The following is a 12,053-nucleotide window of genomic DNA, read 5'->3' on the forward strand; positions in this document are numbered from 1 at the left end:
CATCAGGCTGTATACATTTTTTGTCTTTTACTTCAAAGGTTGGACCTCAATTAAAAGAAAAAATAACCTATGGAACTCAGTTCTATTAAACAAACAACAAACACCATGGATGGATTGCAACAAAAATGTTCAAGATAGAGTCCTTGGCCTAAAAAACATTTAAAGTTAATTATAGGAGATAAAATATACATTCTGACAACTCAAATGTAAAGTGGTGTGTGAAAATGTTAGCTGAGTAGGTGGGTGATCAGAGGGAATGCCCCATATGGGGTTGTAGGGAAGGGGGAGGATGGGGAGGGAGAACAGAGCACCCTGCAGGTGAGTTTAGTGCCAGCGTCCTCTGCATGCTTTCTCCAGCCATTTTCTCTCTCCCCTAAGTCTCCTCCACAAACTCCTCCTCCTATGCAAATAGTCAGAGTCAAGGTGCTTGTGCTGAATTTCCTGCCTCAGCTCTCTGCAAGCTCCCTCTGTCCTTCCTGGCCAAGTCTGGATCAAAAGCCCTGCCTGAGCTGGTGCAGTGGCTCACGCCTATAATCTTAGCACCTTGGGAGGCCAGGGCAGGAGGATTGCTTCAGGTCAGGAGTTCAAGACCAGCCTGAGTAAGAGCAAGACCCCATCTCTACTAAAAATAGAAAAAACTAGCCGGGCGGGGTGGTGCACACCTGTAGTCCCAGCTATTTGGGAGGCTGAGGAAAAAGGAGCACTTGCACCCAGGAGTTTGAGGTTGCAGTGAGCTATGATGATGTCACTGCATTCTAGCCCAGGGTGACAGAGTGAGACTCTGTCTCAAAAAAAAAAAAAGGAAGAAAGAAAGAAAGAAAAAGAAAAGGCCTGCCTGCTGCCTGCGGTTACTGCTTCCTTGACTGTCCCCCGGCTTAGGCCCACATCTCCCCGCCAAATCTGCTTCTACCCGGTCAGCAGATCTAGTGGCTTTTTTCCAGTCCTTATATTCCTTGACCTCTGCCTCATTTGGCCCTATAGAACACTTCCCCTTTCTTCAAAAGCCACCCTTCCTTTGTGTTCTGATGAGGCCATCTCCTCCGCCTCTTTGCTTGCCCTTCCTGGTGGGCTCACTTTCCCGTGCCCTTGCCATTTTGGAGCAGCACCCTCAGTTTGCTCCTCTGTTCGTGTTTTGGGATCTCCCTTGGCAAGTGCCTTAGTCCAGTTGGGCTGCTTAGATTGGGGAATTTATCAATGACAAAAATCTATTGCTTACAATTCTGGAGGCTGGGAAGTCCAAGATGAAGGTGCCAGAAGATTTGATATCTTGTGAGGGCCTGTTCCTCATAGATGGAGACTTCTATGTGTCCTTGAATGCAGGAAGAAGGAAAGGTGCACAAGCTCCTTTGGGTGTCTCTAATAAGGGCACTAATCCTATTCATGAGGACAGAGCCCTCATGACCTCATCACCTCCCAAAGGCTCCACCTCTTGATACCATCTCACTGGGTGTTTGGTTTCAACATATGAATTTGGTGGGGGACACAAACATTCAGACTACAGCAGCAAGCTTTCACCTCCATCTGCAGATTCCCCTGGGACCTGGAGTCTCCAGACCACACTGGTCTCCTGAACTTGGATCTGCACACACAGCCTCTGTTTGGCTGCCTCATTCAAAAATCAAGTGCGACATATCAAAAACCTAATTATTTTCTCTATCACTTCCTTCCTTCAGCACTCAGTTATCATTCAACGGATGTTACCTCATCTACTTGGAAAAACCAGGAAGTCATCCCCGACCTCTACTTCTTCCTCCCCATGAGTCTCTGCCACCAAGGCCTATCAGTTCTCCTTTGGAACAACGCTCAAGTCTGTCCCCACATCTTCAGCCTCGGTGCTTTGTTTTAGTCTCCAGCCATTTCTCTCCTGGGTATTGCAAGAGTCACTTTACTCATCTCTTTAGTTCTAGTCTCACCCTCAGCTGGGCCATCACATGATGATCTCCCCCAAATTGGAAACTGATCATACCTCTTCCCAGCTTCCCTCCAGGATCCAAGCCCAGCTCCTTAGCCTAGACCACCACCCTTGATGTCTTCTTTGTCTTGTCTTCTTTCCAGACTTACCTCCTGCCCCTTCCTCTCAGGCAGCCTGAGCTCCAACTATAGTGCATCCTAGTTTCCCAAATGTTCCTCGCTCTCATGTCTACCTGAAACTCTCTCTTCACCTTTTCATCTGGTTATCCTTCAAATCCTGACTCCTGCAGTTGGAGATGGACCCTCTGTCCTCCCAGATCCCATAATTGGAGCTATTTTCCTGTTGTCCCCACTGGACAAACTCTCAGAAGGCAGCTATTTGGCTTATTTATCTTTATATCCTAAGCATGTGGCTCAGGGTTGGTGCTCAAAAAATTTGTTGCATAAATGAGGAAATGTTCAGTCCTTAGGTACATGGACTTTTTTGCCTCAAAGATACATAGCTCAGCAACTGCAATTCTAGCACTGTCACTGTTTCTATTTCTGAATCTAATTGCTATTGCACAAAACTGTTCAGGGTAGAAGCTGCAGTAATTGGAATGGTCCAACAACTCCCTTCTAATGCAAATGCTTTGTGCTCTTGTGAGATTGCTGCAGTCTTAAAAGGGTATAGACCTTTGGAGATTTAGGCAGGAAAAGAAATTGCTGTCTAGTATGTTGCCTAAGAGATTACCCTGGGGCTGAAAAGCCCTTTTCTCTAGGATCATTTCCCTTCCCCTACCCTCAATTCAGATTAACAACATTGGAAAATCACAAATCTAAGAAACCCACAAGGATAATCTCATGGGCACATGAATTGCTGCATGGGCCAAAACCCTGGGCCTCAGTGTTTTCCTTCTGTAGGCCCTGAAAAATGCTGGATTACCCTCCCGGTGGCAAGTTCATGGGCACCCCATGGGGTACCCCATACAGAGGTCAGCAACCATGCATTTACCTGAAACTTTTTTCGACGTACTTTCTATGCTCACATTCAACTCTCTCTTGGGTAACGAGTCCTGTGAGTTTATTACTTGCTGGAACAAAATAGCATTTCCTTTCATTTAACCTAAAAGTCCTCTTGCTCAAATGTCACTGACCTCTTCCCAAACCTACAACACTGGGACTGTCTGAACACGGACTTGCCCCCTAAGCCCTAGGTGCCCTTGGGGACTTTATGGACAGCTTGAGTAGCCCCTCTCAGCCTTTGACTTTCCAGACTGCAGTAAATATATAGTGTCTGGAAGAAGGCCCTGGACATAATAAATACTGAATAATGACTATGGAGCTGGATCATAAGAGCTGCCTTTAAAAGGGGATTTAAATTCTTGCCATGGGTCTGAGACATGAGAATTAACTGTAAGCACAGTGTTAGGGTGAAAGAAATGAGCTTGCTTAGGTTCCCCTCCGTACAGGGGCATGTGTTCATTTGTCCCCAGATCTTCTCCTGTTTGTGCCTGTTTCCAAGTGAGAAATGTTCCCTCTGTGTGTGTGGCAGCCTTGTGTGACAGCCGGGCACTCTGCTGAGCCTCTCCCTGTGTGGGAACAACTGGGCTCCTATTAGGAGGAAGGAGACAAGGAAGATATGAGAGGGAGAGAGGGAACCTAATGTACGCCCAGCTCCTATTTTATGCCAGGCACTGTTCTACATGCCTTAAGTAGATCACATCCATTAGCCTTCACAGTACCCCTGGGAAGGGGATTGGGAGCCATGTTATACAGGTGGGGAAACTAAGGCTCAAAAAGGCTGAGTGACTTTCCCAGGCTGCCAGGAGCAGGTGTCTGGACTTCAAAGCCAGATCTGTTGGAGCCCAGAGCTGTGCTCTGATAATGACATCCTAGGTGCACCCCCCCTGCCCCATGTGACCCTCTCACCACCACAGAGGCATGATTCTGCCTCTGTCCGGGGTGGTAGGACCATCCCCCTTACTGTCGTTTCTATCCCCCTGAGACTCTTAAGCCAGGAGCCGACCAGGCCCACAGGTGCTGCATGAGCTGGCCTGGCAGCGCCCTTCCTCCTCCTTCCCTTGTCTCTTTGCAGGAAGCACACGGACGAGATGGCAGCGGTGACTCATCACTAGAAGAATAAAATCTTGAGTGGGCGCAGCCTGAGTGACATGACTGGACAATGGGAGAATGTCCCCTGAGCTCTCAAAGGGCGTTGCCTTTCCCTGCTGCAAAGCCAAGGCAGAGAAAATACAGCAGCCAGAGCTGGGGTGTGGGGTGCAGGCTGGCGGAGAGCAGGAGTGGACATGTAGCACTTTCCAGGGTGGAAAAGGAGGGATAGAGAGGATATAATTTGAGCTATTTGTAACGTTAGGCAAATTCCATGTTTTTAATTTAACCGATGCCGCTTGCCTTCACGTACGACGAACTTTCTCCGCATCACAGGTCAGGCATGCAAAGCCCCCAAGCCCCCACATGGTTCAGCCTGTGAAATGAATGAGGATGCCTGCCCAAACACAGATGTTGTCAGGCACCTGTGTTCTGTCCCAGGTAGGTCCTCGCTTCTGCTAAGTAAGGGATGAAATTTGTCACTCTGTGTTTGCTCTTGCTCCTCCCCAAGGTTGTCCCCATTCTAAGGCACAGCCATTGGCCGGGAGGGTGCACTGGGGCCGGCAGGCATTGTCCTGGTGCTGGCAGGCTCACTAGACCGACTGCCATCCAGAGAGCTCCACCAGCCTGTGTTCCGGCGCCACACTTCAGGAGCTTCGATCCCGCCTGTCTGGGTGGTGTGGCAGAAGCACAGCCAGGTTCTCGGGTGGGGGAAGGGAGCCTGGGGTGGGCAGGCCGAAGGATGAAGCCTGGGACTTTGATTGGGAGGGCAGCAAACACCCCAAAGGACACCACTTTCCCTGAGTGTGTTGCTGCTTGGCCACTGCTAGGGATGAATTCTGTCCCCCCTTCATATGTTGAAGCCCTAACCCCTCAGTGTATTTGGAGATAAGACCCGCGAGGAGGTAACTACGGTTACATGAGCTCATAAGGTTGGAGCCCTGATCCAATAGGATTAGTGTCCTCATGAAAAGAGACACCAGGGAACTTGCCTCCTCTCTTTCTCCCATGTGAGGACATGGAGAGAAGGTGGCCATCTGCAAGCCAGGCAGACAGCCCTCACCAGGAGGCAGGGACCAAACTGGCCTGCTCCTTGACCTTGGGCTTCCCAGCCTCCAGACCTGTGAGAAATACATTTCTTTGTTTAAGCCATTCGGTCTGGGGTGTTTTGTTTTGTCAGCCTGAGCACGCTAAACAACCACCAGGGTATCAACTGCTAACTGGTCAAACCAATCCTCGGTTTCCCTCTGTTTCTGGTAATAAATTTTCACCTAGTCTAAGCAACCATCATGCAGCAATGTCATCTTACAAAGACAGAATGAAGAATGTGCTCTGGGGTGGAAACCCCTCCTCCTCACCTTTCCCTGGCCACAGCCCTGGTCTCACCAGTTCAGTCTATGGCAATGTGACAGAAGGCAGTCCCAAGCCTCAGTGGCCTGAGGGGAAAGGAAGTGCTCTGGGAAACTATGGACATTCTCAAACACATTTGTACTCTGTGAAACAAAAGTGAACATGGATTTGAAACAGATACTGGGGTTGATTTCATGAGAACGAGCCTGCCTTAGGCCTCAGGAATGGCTGGCTAGAGCCCATTGCAGCTACCCAGAGGGAATGGCAGGGGGGGTACGCAAGGAGAGTTAATGAGTGCTGTTTTGTGGTTCTAGCAAGGTAACCCCTTGACGTCACTTGAACCCATCATGTTTCCAATTTCAGCAGCAGCCACGAGCATTTCCTACCAGTCCGGAGTGTGCGAGGAGGCTCCATTCCATCTGTCCAGGCCTCACCTCTGCCTCTGAGTTAGGCCCTAATTTACTGAAATATCCTCATGCTGCACTCACATAGTCCCCATTGCCCAGAGGACACTACGGACCCACGAAGACATATTCTACTCACCTTCTCATCACAGAAATGCAGTTGTGGAGACAGTTTCCTCTGCCTCCACGAGAGTGCGGTGTGAACTGGCACTCGACCCCCCCCCCCCAACGCCGCCCCATTTTCTTCTTGGATCCCAGACACAAATGAAAGTCAGGCTTGCTTACATGCCTAGGACATTTCTGAGCTCCAGCGCCCACAAAATTTCCTAGTACTGAGAGTACAAGTCTGTCATTATGGTATTTGCAGAACCGGAGACTGTATTTAAGGCTTCAAAATGCTGCTTATTATAACCCTTTCCCGAACCATCATGCCAAAAGCGCTACATGAATAGTCTTTTTCAAGGAAATTTGCCAGGGAAGGCAGAATGTATCTGATCGCAGAGTAATTGCTTTGGGTTGGTTTCAAGCTGCAGAGTCTGGGGGAGAAGAAAGTTTTCCCCGGGGTCTGCACAGGGAGGGAGAAGCCACCGGGCTGTGCACGGCACAGCTCAGGGGCTGCTAGTCTCAGACACTACGATGGGAAGGGCACCCCCTTGGAGTCGAACACTGTGACAGCCCTGATGTCACCAGGAAGTGGGCAACTGTGGAAGGGTCTTCCGAAGCAAAACAATTAGGGAAAGAAGCAGAGCGCGTGGAACTCCAACAGGAATCATGTTGGGGGTAGGAGGGACAGAGGCATTGTCACTCTGGTAAAGTTCCTATTTTCTAAAACACACTTTCAAATCCATTTCCATTTCTCAGTGGTCAAAAATAATCCTACCACTTTGAATTTCTTCTTCTTTTTAAAACTCATAATGCAATTAGAGAGATTGCATCCCACATCATTAGTAGTACTATGATACATTATTACTTTTTTAAAAAGCATTGTGTTCTCTTTTGATTATAAAAGCAAACCTGCTATTTCTTTACCTGTGGGGAGGAAAGGAAGTCAAGTGCACAACGGCGTGTTGCAGGAAGAGGGACTGAGAAATGATACAGAAACGGATTGAGGAGAAATAGCGACAGTCGGGGAGAGGAGACTGCTCATTCCTTCATTTATTCAGCAAACGTGTCCCAGGCACTTGCTCTGTGTCAGGCCAGGTGCTAAGTGTCAGGTACATAGAGATGCTTCCTGGCCTTATGTCATTTTAGCTCCTTCAGGAAACAGACACCAACACAGGATTTGATATGCATGAAGTGTTTTGGGGGAAAATGCTTATGAGAGAGAAAGGAAAAGGAAGCAGGGGGAGGTGGGAGGGTCTCTAGACTGTGATGCAAACCTGGTACCTGGGGAAGTCGGAGGGAAGGCGGAGTATCAGCCTGCGGTGCGTGCGGTTTGAAGAAAATCTCAGCCGGACCAACGGAGCCTTCAAGCACTGGGCATCCGCAGGGGGAGCCCCCGCGGGGTGGGAATAGCAACCTTAGCGCTCCCCAGTGTACGCGGGCTGAGGACAGACTGGGAGAAATGTGGATGCCATGGTTGACCCAGAAGGCAACAGCTGGAGGCAGTCAGTTAACTACATTTCCTGCAGCAGGTTCTTTTGAAGGAGATCTGAGAGGATTATTTCCATGGCCAACACAGCCTTCTAGAAGTTCTCAATGCAAACATTTATTCAGATCCATCACAGCTACTTTCCAAGCCTGTGGGCTAGCCCTGTGGGGTTAGGTGCCTATTCCCTGTGCAATCAGCCACAGCCTGGGGTGGTGGGCGGTGCCCGCGCATGGCTGCAGTGAGTGGATAGGGGCCACCCGCATGCCCAGGACAGAAGAGGGATGGGTGATACAGCACAATTATGTACAAGATACAAGTACATAACTGCTTATGAAAGAGTGGTCAGGGAAGCATTCTGGGATAGAAACGTGGCAGTTGAGTTTTAGAGCATGATTGAAACTGCTATATATATGGGACATTAATAGTGGAATCTATCTCATTGGAATCCTGACTCCATCACTTACCTGCTGTGTGACCTTGGGTAAGCCTCTTTAAGTCCCATTTCTTCCCCTGTAAAGTGGAGATAATGATGATATCTCTCTTGTAGAACTGTGATGATGATGCATGTAAATGCATTAGCAGGGTACCTGGCCTGTGGTCCATGATCAGTAAGTGGTACAGTGTTCTTTGACTATTTCTGACATCCCGACAGCGAGAACACCTGTCCGCAGGTATGATAAGATGGAGGGCAGCCAGTGTAGGCAGCCGCTGGTGGGCTCTACGGCAGGATCACGTGGATTAAGAGAAGGTGCTGCAGAAATCAAGGCTGGGAAGACAGGCTCGGTCAGATGAAAAGCCTCGTGTGCTGTGTAAGCTAGTTCAGTCCCCACGCTAGGCTCCGAGAGGCTATTAAAGGATGTTATGTATGGAGCGAGAGGATCAGATTTGCATTTTAAAAATTTCCCTCTGGAAACAAGGCATTCCATGGCATGGAGGGAGAAGAATCTGAAGGGGGGAGATGGACTGGGGCTTTTGCTGGAATCCAAGCCGAAGCTCCAAGGACCTGAGACAGGGAGAGGGGAGCAGACTAGAATGACATTTAGGAGGAGGAACTGGCAGGCTACGGTGACCAGTCGGGCATGTGGATGAGGGAGGGTCTTAGCTGAGGAGGTGCCCGTTGTCTGGCTTGAATGGATGGAAGGGCAAGGCACCCAGACAGGGACACTAAGGCGGGAGCAAGTGACTGCAGGATGCGTCAGGGAGAAAGAGCTGAATTGGGTGTGTTGAATTCGAGGGGCCTGTTGGCCATGCCAGGGCCGGATCAAGCAGACAGCTGGACACATGGGCGTGGAACTCACACAAGAGGTCAAGAAGCACTTGGAGGTTGTGGCCACGTCCAACCTCAGGGAGAATAAGTGAAAAGAGAGGGTGGATGCGAGAACCCCACGGGGCCTGCACGGTTTACATGGGCATCTCGCCTACAGCCACCTGTGAACACGTGACAGAAGATGGGAATGCGCTCGACACCCCTCCGCGCCTCCTAAACTCCCTCGAATCCTCAAAGACACGGAAAGAGTGAACAACCGTCTGGGACTGAGAGTGAAAATCGGCTTGGACCAAAAAGGAAAACAGGAGTCCAGTTAATCAGGCTGGGGACAAAGAGAGATGTAAGCAGCCCAGGGGTAATAGGGGACCTTGCATTTCCCAAGGTCGTGCAGTGGCTGGAAAAGGAGTGGCTGCCACTTTCCTTCCAGTGACACCCCAGGCCCCCTTTGGTGAGCACTTCTATTCCTGGGGGTCCCACTGCCACGCAGCCCCGGCCTCATGACGGCACTGCACCCCTCCCGACTCCTGCTCCCAGCTCAGACAGCAAACGGTCTAGAGCTGACCCCGCTTCCCTGCCGTCCTCTCCAAGTCCCTTGGTGGGAACACAGACCTCACAGGATGCTGCCCTCCCCTCTCGTCCAGGGCGCTCTGCCGTTCCTCCCTCGCTGCCTCGAGCCAGTACATGTGATTCTGTGTGTACATGTCAGACTACACGTTTATCCCTGCTGGTCTTTGGGTGATACAGCTTTTTATTTATCTTTTATTTTCTAATTTTTAAACTTTTACTTATTTATATATATTTTTTAGAGGCAAGGCCTTGCTATGTTGCCCAGGCTGGACTTGAACTCCTGAGTTCAAGGCATCCTCCTGCTTCAGCCTCCTGAGTAGCTGGCTATGGCACAGTTTTAGTAACATGCGCACCGTAGAAGCAGAAGTATTGCTGATGTGACAATCAGCAGACCACTGAGCCCGACTGGAATAAAGTATGAGAGGAACAGCTTCAACCAGAAACCCGGATGGGAACAGGCCTAGACACACTCTTCCGAGAACTGGTCGGCCCACACCCAGAGAACTACTTTCTCTTCTGGGGTTATGTCTTAAAAAGAAACACAGGCAAATGGCACCACATTCCAGGGAGAATGATCAGAGTGCTAAAATAACTCAAAAATCAGTCATATGAGGAACGTTTGTAGGAACTGGGGGTATTTAGTTCTTGAAGGGAAAATGCAAGAAAACCATCTTGTATTAACGGGGTATAATATTTGAAAGGCATTAAACATGCCTGGCAAGGCCTAGAAGGGTAAAGCAGGAGCAGTGAGCGATGCTATAGGCAGTCAGCTGCAAGCCCAACAGAAGGAGAATGTGAGTAACAGTTGGAGGGGACCACACGTACACCGGCCTGCCTTAGGAGGCAGTGGCTCCTTGTCACAGGAGCTGTTTAGAAGGACGTCAGGCTGTGGTACAAGGAACCCAGGTCTTACAGGGACTTTGGACTCAGTGACTCGTAAGTCCCTCTCTACTCTGAGTCTCTGTCCTGAAAGCAGAGGCCCTACCTGGGCAGAAAGAGCTGCCTGCAGCTCCCTTCCCAGAAAGGCAAGGAGCAGGCGGGCGGGGGGTGGGTTATGAAACCAGCCCAGAGCCCTCTATGAAGGGACATTCCTTCCTCAGAAGGGACTGTGACACCATATGGCCCCAGCCATCTGGCTGTGGCTGCCTGGACCAGTGTTTGGGCAAACAATATTGCAAGAAAGCTCTGACCGTACAGGAATTTGAAGTGGAGGTTATGAGGAGAAGTCTGGTGGGTTTGGAAACGCAAACTGAGGAGAACCTGAAAAATACAAAATCCAGAGAGTAGGTAGCAAGCAGGGCCACGAAGGCAGCAGGGGTCCCGATTCAGCAGCGTGGGGCAGTCTAGAGTGGCAGGTGTGCCCAGCACAACCCTGGAGGAGGGGAGAGGGGACGAGGCAATTGACATGATGATGCCAAAGGGAAGAGCCTCTGGGGCCAGGACAATGGAGAAAGTAGACTATTACTGTCCTGGGTCCCTATGGTTTGGCTCTTGTCCCCTCTCCTGGCCTTGGTGAAGCCAGGGTTCCCTGGGTTCCCTTGAGAGTCTGTTTGTTTTTAGAACCAAACACACCCATGGAAATAAGCCCCTTACATGAAGCAACCTGAGTGACACGCTGTTTTTTGAAGCTCAAGGCATTTAAGAGAAGAACAGAGAAGGAAAGATGGTGACCACTTGGGTCTTGAAAAGAATGAATGCAGGCCCAGTATGGTGGCTCACGTCTGTAATCCCAACACTTTGGGAGTCTGAGGCAGGAGGATCCCTTGAGGCCAGGAGTTCGAGACTCCCAACACTACAAAAAAAAATTTTTAAAGCTGGGTGTGGTGGCACAAGCCTGTAGTCCAGCTGCTTGGGAAGCTGAGGCAGGAAGATCACCTGAGCCCAGGAGTTTGAGGCTGCAGTGAGTGATGATGATGCCACTGCCCTCCAGCCTGAGTGACAGAGTAAGACCTTGTCTTAAAAATAAATAGAAGTGAAGGCACACAGTGGTGCAGCCAGTAACAATCAGTACCAGAACCAGCCAAGGCAAACCCTTTCATCAGCCAGATACTCAGCTCCCCTCAGGCCCATCCCCCACCGCCTGCATCCTACCCGCTGGGAGCCCACAGATCCTGTATTTCCAGTTCTTCATCAGCTTCTCTCACACCAAAATAACAAAGACTCCTGGGATGAGAAAACAGGGCCCCGTGTGGGTGGGGACTCTCCAGGTAGACAGAATATCTGATGCTTCAGTCAGAAGGAGTTTGACCACAAATAGCATGCAGCTTCCCTCCGTGAAAGTGAGAGGGTATCCGAGGTGAAAGAACAGCCTCCGAATCATCCAATCAATCATGCTCTAGCCTCCAAATGCAGGCGCCAGAGCCACCAGCCCAGGGAGCTGAGGCTGCAGAGGGAGCCTGGGTGGCCTTTCACAAGGGCCCCTCTCCTTTGGCCAAGCCTTCTCTCTGTCAGGTGACTGCAGCGCCATTTGGAGTGGGCTGAGGTTTCATTACAGCGTTGTTTATGAAGTCTTTTTTGACTCCTACCCGTAAGGAAGATCACTCCCTCCTTCGCTGCTGCAGTGCGGTACTGATGCACCCTCAGCACGCTGCAGTGAGCCCCAGTTACTGCTGGCCAGGTCTGTTCTGACTGCTCCTTGGCTGGGCTGTTATTATTATTATTATTGAATATTGTTATTTTTTTAAACAATTCATGTCCCTTAACAGGCAAGGGCCTTTTCTTTTTTTCCATACCCCTAGTATGCAGCTCAGCATCTGGCATAGAATGAGGCTCAATAAATGTCTGATGAATGAATGACCTTCAGAAAAAATAACCAAATTTAAGCTCTACAAACTGTTCAGTTGGCTCTCTATCCATCCCCAATGTGTGATTT

This window comes from Lemur catta, chromosome 3 (assembly GCF_020740605.2).
Source record: "Lemur catta isolate mLemCat1 chromosome 3, mLemCat1.pri, whole genome shotgun sequence".
Lineage (NCBI taxonomy): Eukaryota > Metazoa > Chordata > Mammalia > Primates > Lemuridae > Lemur > Lemur catta.